Below are 12653 nucleotides of genomic sequence, written 5' to 3'. Positions count from 1 at the left end.
AACCCCCCACCCCCAGGCTTCGAGTCCTCAGAAACTACCGTCTGGGGCCGTGGCTCCCCATGCTAAGCAAAGCTGCTCAAGACACGGCAATAGATTCGCTCCAGCACCACCTGCTACTATCCTGGAGCCCTCCCAGTCCTGCTTCAGGCCAGGGCTCAGTACAGAGACAGCACTTGTCCCCTGAATAGCTTGCTTCTATCCAAAGATAAAAGGAGCAGGCCCATTCTCACCCCCCAGGGCCCCTCTGTTGGATTCGACAGCGCAGATCCAGTCCCACGTCTACAAGCTGTTAAATTCCCAGGAGCAGCGCAGGCCCTTTCACTCAGACTGATGCCTGAGATCTCCTGCAGACCCTCCAAATCTTTCCCCGGCACAGTCCTACAAGGCTCCCTCCTCTCCCAAACGTGAGTCGACATCCATGCGAAGCCCCTGTGAGGGCTACTGAAGCCACGCAGGCTTGAAGGCAAGCAACGCTCAGACAATGCCAGCTCCACACACCTTTTTATGTGTGACACAAGCCCCACCACCTCCCGGTTCTCTCCTTCCTGAGCCAAAAGTCTTCTTCTTTCGTATGACAAAAACGGTGTCCATATCTTTATCATTGTGCGCTTTGGTGTTTTTGTCGATTTGGGAGTCCTTGGCTGTCAGAGATATTACCAGGGATCACTATGTGTAAGTGGTTCTTGTTGATCCCCAGCCAAAAGCCAGCAGCTCGTGAAAAAACGCTGAATAAAACTGAACCCTGTGAGGCGAAGGTGGGGCTGGCAGGGAGGATCCCCTTGAAGAACCTGCCTCCTCCAAATGGTTCCCCACAATTTAGCCCCTCAGCCAAATTGTTAAGTTTGCCCAGAGCCCTTTTGGATCCATCAGCTCTACGCAGCCCAAATAGACATCAACACAAAAAAGTTCATTTCCATCCATGGTGGTTATAGCCTTCAACCTTGCCCACATGCTGCGCGTAGGCTTGGCGCTCACATCCCACCTGGTCTGGGAATTAAGCTGTTCACACCCTTTTTAAAAGCTCCACCTGCTACAAATGCAGCCACCTGCTCACTTCGCCACGCAGGCTGCACGGCACTCCTGTGCTCTGCCCTCTACCCTGGCTCCCCCGAGAGCAGCCGCAGATTCAAGGTATTGCAAAGTATTCGTCTGGTGACCTGAGACATCTCTTTCCTACCAAAACCAGGACCTCTCTAACTCAGGTCTACTAGACCAGTGTTGACAGATACAGGGAGGCTGTTCAGGGGACTTGAGACCTTTGAATTCTCCCCTCCTCCCAAGAGAGAAGAATGGAGACAAGCCTCACCACCTTCAGAGCTAAAACTATCGATCTAGTTTGTTTTACCTTGGGCCAAGATCAATAAGTCATTCACACCCAGGGATGACTCTGATGTCACACCAGATCCATGGCCATCTCCTTTGAGGATCCAAGGCTCAGAAGGGAGAATCTCCTTTGTCATTGTTTTAACAAAATCCATGGTCCTTTTCCTGGCAAAAATGGCCTTGAAAATACCAGCCCATCCTAGGGGCCAGAATCTTTCCCTGGTTTTTCTTTGGGCACAGGTTATTCATAGCTCCATTACAACCACTTGTGGCTGAGGTCTCTTGATAACCCCAGGCCTATTGGTAGTTCATAATACCCCAGATCAAGTTTGCAACTGAAGAGACAGTGCCATCCAGGGCTGGGCAAATATCCCTCCAATCTACTATCTGCGGCTGATTTAGCTTCTCTAGTAGGCACCTTGTGTTACTTTTCGCAATAGGCAAGGTTACGCAGTACTTGAGAAGCAGCCTGGCTGAGAAGAATGAGTAAGAAGCTAATCCACTTCCTAGTCCAATGTGCACCTTGCTGTGGCCCAGAGACTGGGTTTAGACCGCAGCGCCTCTAGCCAGAAGTGCAGATCCAAGAATAAACTGGGGCTGTGCATCTGGGGTCCTTTGCCTCTGTTTTCACTGCCACAAAATAGAGACCCCAATGTTTTTCTACCTAATCCTGCTTCCCTCCCTCACACAGCCATGGGGACAAATAAAAGAGTTGTTATTTCATAAAGCGAGTCCTAAAATTAATCAGGATTTACAGAAAGCCCCGAGTAGCTGGGGTCCTGCACAGCCCTCGACTTAGAGCATCTTTTCAAGCTGGGGCAGCCACGGGCAGAGCCCAGCCCAAGCTGCTGTGCTGGGCTTCTGCAGCAGGGAGGTTCCTGGGCGAGTGCAGAAGAGAGAGCTAAATGACACCCGCAGTTATACATACAAAGATGATCCTGAAACCCGACCGTAGACCCTGCAATGTTCCAGGCTTCACTGAGTAAAGGGACATGCTGCCCTTAAGAAGCTCACAGTATAAAACAAGGAATACCAGGCCGGGGGGGAGGGATGGTGTTTCTTAGAAATATCAGCTCTCTCCATGCTAATTTCTTGCAGGTAGCAGAGTAGAGACAGGTCCTGCAGAGGCTGAAGGAGGGGAGTGGCTCTGTGGTTCAGCTTGCAGAGGGGCTCCCCGTGTAAAGGGGGACAGCCAGTCATGCCAGAAGAGGACAAGCAAAGGGTGTGACCTGGAAGCAGGATGCAGTAAGAAACAAGCAGGGAGAAGGGGGGAAGTCTGGGGTTTATGCCACATAAGAAGTGGGGCCAAGTTTCCCCAAAGCCCTTGGGTCAGCATAGCACAAAGCTGCATAGGTACAGCAGACAGCATCCCCAAATTGGGGGAGGGGGGGAAGAAGACTGCAAAGCAGCTTTCACTGTCACATCCATAACATGCTAAGACTAGATCCAGCACAGACTTCTCCAGGGACACTTACAAACCCAATGGGGAGCCCTCTTCAAGGCCAGAAATCAGCTGCTTTGTCTGATGCTGGGTTGCCTGTGGTCCCAAAGGACTGTCTTGTCAGCCAGGAGTTGCCAAACCAATGACATATGCCAATCACCCTGCCCAGCCCAAGCCAGGCTTCTCTTATCCACCATGCTAGGATGGGAGGATCACGTGGAAATGTGGGACCAGCTCCCACGCCTGGCACAGGACGCCAAGGCTAGTAAACCTACTCTCTCTTGCACACATACACACACACAACCATTTCTAGGCTAGAAAGGAAAGAAACCATCCATTCTATTTTAAAGCACTCAGGAAGTGTGCAGAGGCCATGCCCATGGGGTCACACACAGATGGGCACCACTACCACTTCCTTCATCATCCCAGATGCTCACTTATATTGCCCACTGGAGCCTAGTAGGAAGAGGCCAGCCCTCCCTCAAAGGGCTCTCAGGGACTCCTGGCAGCTGAAAACCCATCCACTGTAGCCCTCGAGGCTAACTTATCTCAAGCCTGTGAACCCCAAATCCAGGTACAACACACAGCGACATAGGGAAACACTTGTTTCAGGCCCCCTCTGTGCAAACACGTTGGTAAAGGGCATCTCAGAAAGATACTCTCCATGCATATGACACACCAACCTCCTCCTAACAGTGTCACAGCAGCCAGGTAATTCTGTCATCAATGAAACAAGCACAAGGATCTCAGCCTTGTGTCTAGTCTGTCTACACTGAGACACCGCTGTAAGCAAGCGCAGTCTGGGGACCTGAATTGCTGGGGCTGCTAGGAGACGTCGTGACAGAGGTTCATGGCAGAGCTCTGTGGGAGGCAGCAGCTCAAGGCTGGAAAAGCCGGGGGGTGCTGCAGGTCAGGACTGATGAGCACCGGCAGAGCTGGAGGGTGGGGTGAAGCCTGCACCTGGCCCCACTCTGAGGTGAGCTGTGGCCTGCAGAAGTGTATGCATCTCTAATTCAGCTAGTCTATAAGGGGCACCTCTAGGCTGCCTTCTGCCTGACTCCAGCCCTTCATTTTAACGCACACCAAGCTCACTTGACTACATAGCACAGTATTTAAAGACATTGGCCTGCAGTCTATTGACCTGGGCAATTGGTGAGATGTACACAGCCTTTCACGGGGAAGCAGCCGGGGGACAAAATAAGAGCCCTGGGGGGGTACACAAGCTCTGGGGGTGAAAGAGCCCAAGTCAAGTGTGAACCTAACACACATCAGTATTAAGGAAAGGGAATTCCTTACTGGAAGACAGCTCAAGCTTTGTTCAGTGATTATGCCCCTGCCTCACCTGTCCCGAAGACATGCAACAAGATGTCTGTCATGATACCAGATGCAGGTGCCAGGGCCTTGAGAGGCCTCTTACTTCCCTTACACAGGATGCAACAAAGAGGATTAGGCTGAACTGGTTCGAGAGGAGGAACGTACAGGCCTCAACCATGTGCACGTAACCATGTCCACATGTGCACTGCTGCTTGCACACTCCTCTTCCCCTCATCTCTGGCAACCTACAGCCCCCAGGCCGCATGCAAGAACCGCTCAGCTGAACAAGAAAGCAAATACACACCAGAGGAAGAGGGGAAGCAAACCTGCTAACCCGCCTCCAGCCTCTACAATTTGGCAACCAATTTAACTGTAACCTGTGCAGTCCAGGCTCCTGAGTTGCCGGGGCTAATTTGAGGCACCAGGGGAGAGGTTTGTGGCAGGGCTGTGTCAGAAGCAGAAGCTCAGGAGTGGTATAGCCAGGAGGCTACAGGGCAGCTGTGGGAGCCTCAGCGAGGGGCACCCTCTGTTAACTCCACTGTCGCAGCCAATTTTGGAAGGGTGTAGCTGATGTCCTACCTCTGTACGTTGTCTCTGCAGCTTTCCTGTCCCAGAGAGTTACGCAGCATTCAGGAGCACTAACCTTAAACTTTCAAATAAATCACAAGTCAGACCTCATCCCTCCCCTCCCCCAAATGATGAAATTGTCTTAAAAATCCTGAGATTCTTAAGACAGTAACACCTGGACCTGTTTTGCCCTGTGGTTTCTAATGCTTTAGGCTGTGCTTGTGTTATGTTTTTAAGCCTTCTATGATAGCTGTGGTGGCTAGAGATGGACCTTTCCGAAGTAAGCCAATTCCTTTCTAAGGGAAGCCAGATCCTGACTGTAGGTCCTAAGGCTTTAAAAATGTACACAAGATTCATGATAAAAATCCCAAGCGTTGACAAGACTAAGCACTACCAGGCACTGTTAGGGCACTGCTGTGTCCCACCCAAAGACTGGACAATATAATGAGCAATGTGGCTGCTATAAGAGATAAATAACACCTTTCCTCTGTGCAAGATAATGTGACAAGCGAAGATGGCCCCAAAAAGCACCACGCCCCACCCAGCCAGAGCTCAGAGCCGGGACTATCCTGATCTGCAAGGGGAAAGCTCCCACTGAATTGGCCGCAAGTGGATATTGCCAATATGGGATGCTCTGGTCTGGACACCTGCCCGCTGGTACTAGTTGCCCATGTCATCTGTGCAGCTTTGCTACTGGAAGAGTTGTACTGTTTGTTAGGGCACCCACCATAATGGAGCCCAGGAGAAAGTTCTGCCCAGTCTCTGCTGAACAAAAACTAAACCAAATGCATGTAACACCTGCTAGCCCAGATGGAGATGTCCTGACATCTGCCAGACCTATCTGCTCCCACACACACTCTTGTCCATATACCCTCAGCGTGCTGTGTATGCACACTCACAACCTGGTTAGGTTCAGCCCCAAGAAATTCATGCCAAGGGATTCCAAGCCAAACCCTCCCCTGTAAAACTGTAACCTAAATCCTAAATAATGGATTTCTAGGCATGCATTAGAAACATTAGACAATGAAGACTGGAAAGCTGGGCCTGGCTGCAAGCCAGATAGGCTCCTGCCCAGGGGAGTGCAGTATGTTTCCTAGTTAGTTCATTTTAACCCTGCTAAATAGGCAGGCAAGTCCCTGGTAACCCAGAATGCAGGGGCACGGCTCGTGCATCCTCGAACTCCCATGACCGGGGAGGGGTGTGGGGGTGAGGAGAGCGCGAGCCTCAAACAGGGCTTCACCTCCCTCACAAGAGCACTGCAGATGCTTGCTCCTTGCTGGGATTCACACATAGTTTTTAACATTTATATTTCTGTCACTCAGTATTGCTAAGTGTCATCCCATTCTGAACTCCGCAATGCGAGTTCCCCCCTCGCTTTTGCCCCCTGTGACTTAGGACTTGCACTGCAAAACTAGGAGCAAGAGACGTCCCTGAGCCTCTCCCATGGGGGTCTCCCTGGCAGGTTTCATAGGAAGAGCCTGCTCCTTTCAGTAACTCAGGAATCACTGCCATATGGGGGTCTCTTCACAGGAAAGCGGGGCTCTCTGAGACAGTAGAAAACAGGAAGATGCTTTTCCTGCTGCAGACTTTCAAGCCAAGGTCCATCAGAACCGCCTTTAAAAGTGTGGTCTCTTGAAGTGCCTCCAGTTTCAGTCTTTATGAGATGGACTTAGGAAATGAGCACAAAATGTATACCCACACAATCCACACTCACACTCCTGTGCCCATCCACGCAAGCAGCTCTGCACCCACCACTGGGCAGCTAGAAACCCTGGGCACTCCTATTTGCAGCTATAATTGAATTGTGGCTCCTGCAGATTCACCCCTAGGGGAAGTGCCTCCCTTGGTACAGGCGGTTCTTTACCTAGACTGAAGAGAGAAGAGGTAGATCCCACTGGATCACAATACTAAGGAGTTTGCTGGTTGCCAGGGCAGAGGAGCCCAGAGACGGCGATTCTAGGTGACTAGGCACCATCTGGTCAGTGCTGGATCCTGACATAATGGCCCACGTTGGCATGTTTATGATACAGATCAGAGGCAGATTCCCATTATCCCCTTTGAATACTGTTATGCGGGTTTCAGGACAAGGCACCACAAGAAGCAGATGGGGAGGCAGAGAAAAAGAACATAGCCAGCCAGCCAGAGATTTATATGCACTAAAGTACATACCCATAACCATGGGCAGTCAAGAGCCACACAAGTACAAAATTCAGTGGTAGGACCCTGCATTTTCTAATAATAACACGTCAAATATAATTCAGCTCTTTTTCTATTTATCAGAATTTCTAAATGAAATATTTATATCAATACGTTACATACACGTATTGTGGAAGAGTAGCAATATTGGCTGGGATCTGAGAGGATCTGTTTGTTTTCTCTGACACCCAGTTTTTGTGGGATGGTGGCTCTCTGTGTGGGCCTTTATGCCCCTGAAATATATGCACAGGGCATGGCATTTGTATTCTGCATTACATACTTAAATCACAGCTTTCAGTTTACCCCTTATAAAAAAAATACTGCAATATCCTGAAGCCCCAAGCAGCCAAACTCAGAATATTACCACTGCATTTTCCAAGTATTACAGAAAAATACTAAAGCATTGCTTAAATAGAGGATAGAGAGATCATCATCATGACCACGAGTGCCCTACAGCACACATGGGGAGTGGGGAAGGGATAGATATGGATTTTGTAAGGCAACATATAAAAACATGTTTATTTTCTAAAACAATAATAAATAGAGATATTTGGGGGTTTAAACAAAGGGAGAAGCTGGGGGGAGAGGGGGAGGAGGGTTTCTTCCTTCTTTTGATTGCTCTCTAGCAAATGGACAAATACTTTCAGAAACAAAAAGCATGGCATAGTTACCAGGAGCAAAGCTTAGTGCTTTAGATTTAATGATATGTATTTAACTTCCTTTTAGGGGAAAGCCGTCTGAAATCACTGGGGGAAAAAATGGTTTTAAAGGCTTTTGTCATTGTTACATACAAGTCTAAAGAGGGACTCTCTCTTTGTCACTGAGGGGACTCTGGGTTTATAGAAACACCTTGGTGGGAAAAAAAAAAAATCGCATGTGCCCTTTTAATGAGAGAAACAATGAGCACTAAAAGAGCAAAATCTTGTCAGGCCATTCCCCCTCCCCCAAAAATAAAGAAATAAATGGATCCAAGGGAAATGGATATTTTAATCAGCCAATAAACCAGAGGTGGTTTATCTCAGCACATATTGCAAGCTCTGTCTGCCAGATCCCTGATGGGTCCTTGCCCCCCACCACCCACACTTCCTAGATGTCATTAAGGATTTTTTGCATGCAGCCAAGTGGGTGAATGGAAATAAAGCATTTGTGTCTTCCCTACCAGTTGGGTGATCATGACAAGGAGGAAGGGAGCCAACGCACACATGCACATGTGCCCGTGCGCGCGCACACACACGGCAAATTAGAAAGGATGTTAATTCAATTAATATCACAGCGGAGCTGTGTGTGTGTGTGCGCGCGCGTGCATGTGTGTGCACAGATTTTCCGCCTGAGGAAGGAGGTGGCAGAGAAAGAACTGGGGCATGCCAGCTCCAGTTATTGTTCTGCCTTCATTGGTAATTAGCAAGATAAGGAGGAGACGGGCGTGCGGGAGGTAGCATGGTAAAGATTAGGCAGCTCTGCAACCTACCTCATGCCAATGCGGCCATCTTACACACAGCACTTGATTCCATCAAAATGGCTTCCTGGCACCTAGCAGCCTACAAACGGCAGCAAACGTGGCCTGGCGTGGCAGATTTTGTGTTCGCGGGGGCTGCCTCTCTCAGCCGCTCTTTTTTGTCTTCCGCGTGCACTCGTTGAGGACTCCATGCAGGGTGGATGATCCCGGGGAGAGGGGAGGAGACCGGGGGAACTGGAAAGGGGAGGTTAGCCAGGAAGGAGCCCCCTCCACCTTCCTCTCCTGCGCTGCTCATGCCGAATGGGGAGTTTCTTATCTTTGCTGCAGAATGTCGCACAAGCTCTATGCAGGAGACAATAAGGCACAGCCATTACTCAACGAGTACTGTACATGGGCATAATGCCATGGTTACACGCAGAAAGAAGAAAACAGATCCTTCCTGTTAACTGATTGATCACTGCATTGCTCCCCATGGCTAAAGCCCCTCAGTCTACGGGGAGGGGTATACACCCATCCTAGGCTTGTCCTTCCTACCCAGGCTCTCCTCGAAGTGCAAAGCGCTTCCCTTGTTTTGCTCAGAGAATGAATGAGAGCCTCTGGCTCCTACTTATCTTCTTCTTTGGGTCTCCTTCCAAGCCCTCTCCCTTGGGCTGGGCCAGCCCAACCAGCAGGTGAACTAGGCGGTCGCCTAGGGTGCCAACATTTGGGGGGCACCAAAATTATATGGAGGACAAAATAACAGGAGCATCATTCTAAATAACAGCCCTGGCCGGCTACAGCTCCACCTTGGTCTAAGGCCTTTGGTTTGGCAAGGGGAGAAAGACCTCTGAAAAAATCTCAGAGGAAAGGTCACCAGAATTGCTGCTCCTACCTTTTCAACTCTCAAGCGGACTTATGACAAGAGCATGCCGCTGGCAACGTCATCCTAAAAAAATGAACCCCTACTCCTATATCATCTTACAGCTCATGACACTGATTTTCTACACCTTCCTTCTCCCTTCCAACCACCCTTTTTTTAATATAAAGCACCCTAGATTTCACCAGTTGCATTTAAGATTTAGGGTTAATGAAAAGTGTGAAATAATCAATAAAAAATTTTTAGTCTCTCAGATAAGTACATGCAAAAGTTCATTCTAGACTTCTTATTTTCCTCTACATTGGAAGTGGTGGGGGGCACCAAGGAACACAGTTCGCCTAGGGTGCCCTTGGGATATTTAAAACCAGAGTGGGCAAAGCACAGATATGTCCTAGAGGGAACAGCTCCCTAGGCTCCAGGGAGGAAAGAACATAAGTGAGAGCTTCCCGGTATGGATGTATGCCAGCTCCTTGCCCAACCTTATCCATAGCCAAGTACAACAACGATGGACCACAAACTGCCCCCTCACTGCAGGACTGAGTCTTGGGATCAGTCCCTGTGACCTACAGATCAGGACACAGATAGAAGATCTAAACTTGCAGTTCTTCTCCAGTCACAAACCCCACTGAAGTCCATGTGTGAGAACTGCAAGGCTGCATAAACAACGACCCACAAAGACGTAATGCTATGTCTCTGTTCTGTAGAGAATCAAAGGCAATGCTTGGAGCAGGAGGGCCAGAACGAAAGTAAAGAGGGAAACCTGACTGCTGTCCAGCCAGTTCAAGAGGAAGCTTAGAGAATTAGTGGCTGGTTACATCAATGTGACACTCATAAAAGGACCAGTCTTGAAGGCTTTGTTCTCATTCCTTACTCAGGCACAACTTCTGCGGTCTTCAAAAGGTTCAGCTTATGGTGACACTCAATCTATCACAAATGCACCCTGGTGCTCAGAGCATTTAAACCTCACAAAAATGGTTAGCATGTAGGATAGGTAGTGTGAACAAGCTCTTTTCTGTAGAATGAATTTTACCTTCTCTGAAACTCTCACTGTATCTGAAGTCACAATTTAGTATAAATGGATAGAGCTGTGCTATATGCACATGGATGAACATTTTCAGCTCTCTGCAAAATCTGCAAGGGCATTTGCTTGCATATGCAAAATGGGTGAAGGCAAGTCTAGCAGACCATTTATATGTGCATTTATCAGCTCTGCATTCACTAGGATGGGAATTTGTACACATAAATGGATGCACCTGTACATTTGCAAATTTTGCTGATGTACATCTTAAGGCCTGTAGGCCATGGTCGCAGAGTGGTACAAGTGCCTTGCTACCACTCTGGATGGCTCAGTGCAAAGCCTACTTTGGACTCATGATAAAGGCTACCCCCAATTAAGCCAACTGTAGGTGGGTACCCAGTTGTTTGGGCCGGAGAGTAAAAGGATGCAATGCCGCTCACATCACTCCCTTGTGTGCCTCTGACTACAGAAACAGGTGTGCCTTAACCATGCTTGCCCAGTGGGCAGTTAGCCTTGGGTGGCAGTATGACTTTGACGTTTCAAGACCCTGGTGTAAATAGATTTAACCATTGTTAAGCAATTTCTCCCATGCTCTCTCTGTGCCTTAAAAATAATAATAGATTTAAATCAAACCCCCAATCCTTATGTTGCATGCTGTCAATGTAAAGTCAATCAGAAAATGGAAATGTTAAGGTGACATCAGCACCATTAGCTCAGCTCCCCTCCATTTCCTGAAAACCTTCCGGTGTTAAATCAGAGGTTCCTAGACATTTTTTTGAGCTGGCATGAATCACATCTCAGAGAGACAATTTCTCATCAACACCACCCCTTCCATTCATGATTCCAACCTGCCTTTGGGGTGATGATGGCAGTTGCTTACTTGAAAGCAATGTAAGGGGAAGGTTTGATTCATATTTTACTTCAGCAGGACTAGTGCCATGCTGAAAGCCCCTTGCCCGAACCAGAGCCTCATTGCCCAGATTATAGCTGAATAGGGAGGGAGGGGGGTTCTAGCCATGCACAGGCGTAGGGCGTCCTGTGCTGCATGCACATCTTTGTTGGGCAGAGAAACAAAAGGCACAGATGGCTAACTGCTACACTCTGGGCTTTGCTGTATGGGAAATTATACCAGTATAATTACAGAGGTTCAGTTATATGGATGAAACTTCTTGCATGGACAAATTTATTTTGCAATAAAGCTGGCTTTTCCCAGTTTCGTTTTAACAAAGTGATGTAAATTAAACCTGATAAGGCCCTTTTCTACTCAGGTTAAGTCCTCCCCATGGGGAGTTCCCCCACCAGAATATAACACCGTGCAGTCTTAAATTCATGCTCGCCATTAGAGCAGGAGCAGCACCTAGCATGCACAGGTAAAACCACCGAGACACCTTGCTCTACAGAGCAGAACGCCTGCCCTTCCTTGTGCCCGTGAAATAACGTCACCCCCTGGTTTTACAGGCATGGGTCTGAGCTGCTCAGCCAACCCACAGGGTACAGTGTAGACCGGAGGTCAGCATCTTCACCGCGCTGTGACCCATTTGAACCTTCTTTTTAAAACATTTATGGTGCCTGCACAACTTGGAGTTGGGGGGAGCCTCCATATTTCAGGATGAAAAGCTGTGTGCAGTGGTGAGGAACCGCAGCACTCCTAGCACTGTCCTGATGATTAGATTGGGGGGGCGGGGGGAAGAGGAGCTGTCCCCCCAGCTCCCCAAGGAAGTCAACATTTCAAATCACGCATACAGACGAGTTTGCCATCGAGCTGAGACAGCAACAGCGCCCGGGTATTTCTCATCAATCGAGGTGTGCGTATGTAAGCTGGCAAGCGTGTGTGTGCGCACATACATGTGGCATATACCCAAGATTTATGCAAACGCACATTCATATGTAAATGCAGATCTAATCCTATTCCTCGTCAGGCTGTAGCCCAGCCCTCGACATCCTGAGGTGTCTGAGCAGAACAACTGAACCTCAGATCAAACATCAGCCCGAGGGGGCCCCCGCAGGGAAGGAGCGGTGCTGTGATGGGTCCCCTTCCCCTCTTCCATCCAGGCTTTCTCCTGGCCCAGCCTCTCCCGGGCTTGGCGTTTCCACCCACGGAAGGCACACGGGCACATGCACACCCCTCCATACTAGCAACCTCTTAAAAGGCTGCTTGTGGGACTGAGCTCAGTCTCTTTCCTACTCTATAAACAAGACATATATTTTTGTGACTGTTGATTTAACAAAGCAACTGTCAAAGTCTCCACAGCCCTTCCCCCTTCCCGCAGCTCCCTCCTTTATTAATCACAACCTGCCTCAGACAATGTGGGGAAAGGGCCGGATGCTGGCGGAGAAGGAGCTCCAGCACGTTGTCAATCCCGACTACAGACACCCAGGAGGCCACCGGCTGCCCAGGACCCTGGTGGAGGGGCTCACGGGCAGCTGGTCATCGAATCTCCCACCTGCCTTTTGTTGAAGGGCAGGCCTCTCTTTCTGGACC

General features: G+C 49.2%; 1 long non-coding RNA gene across 1 annotated transcript in view; it reads right to left on the bottom strand.

Moving 5' to 3' along the window:
• LOC149852127 (uncharacterized) overlaps nt 1-12653 on the bottom strand; it is a 45017-nt gene that overhangs the window by 19612 nt on the left and 12752 nt on the right. Inside the window, exon 3 of the long non-coding RNA XR_016439293.1 lies at nt 8310-8639. This is a non-coding gene — a long non-coding RNA (uncharacterized LOC149852127). The remainder of the gene's footprint in view (nt 1-8309; nt 8640-12653) is intronic.

This window comes from Crocodylus siamensis, chromosome 15 (assembly GCF_052110815.1).
Source record: "Crocodylus siamensis isolate JL-2025a chromosome 15, ASM5211081v1, whole genome shotgun sequence".
NCBI classification, from domain to species: Eukaryota; Metazoa; Chordata; order Crocodylia; family Crocodylidae; genus Crocodylus; species Crocodylus siamensis.
The sequence above is the reverse complement of the archived record's forward strand: the minus strand, read 5'-3'. Positions and strand labels throughout refer to the sequence as shown.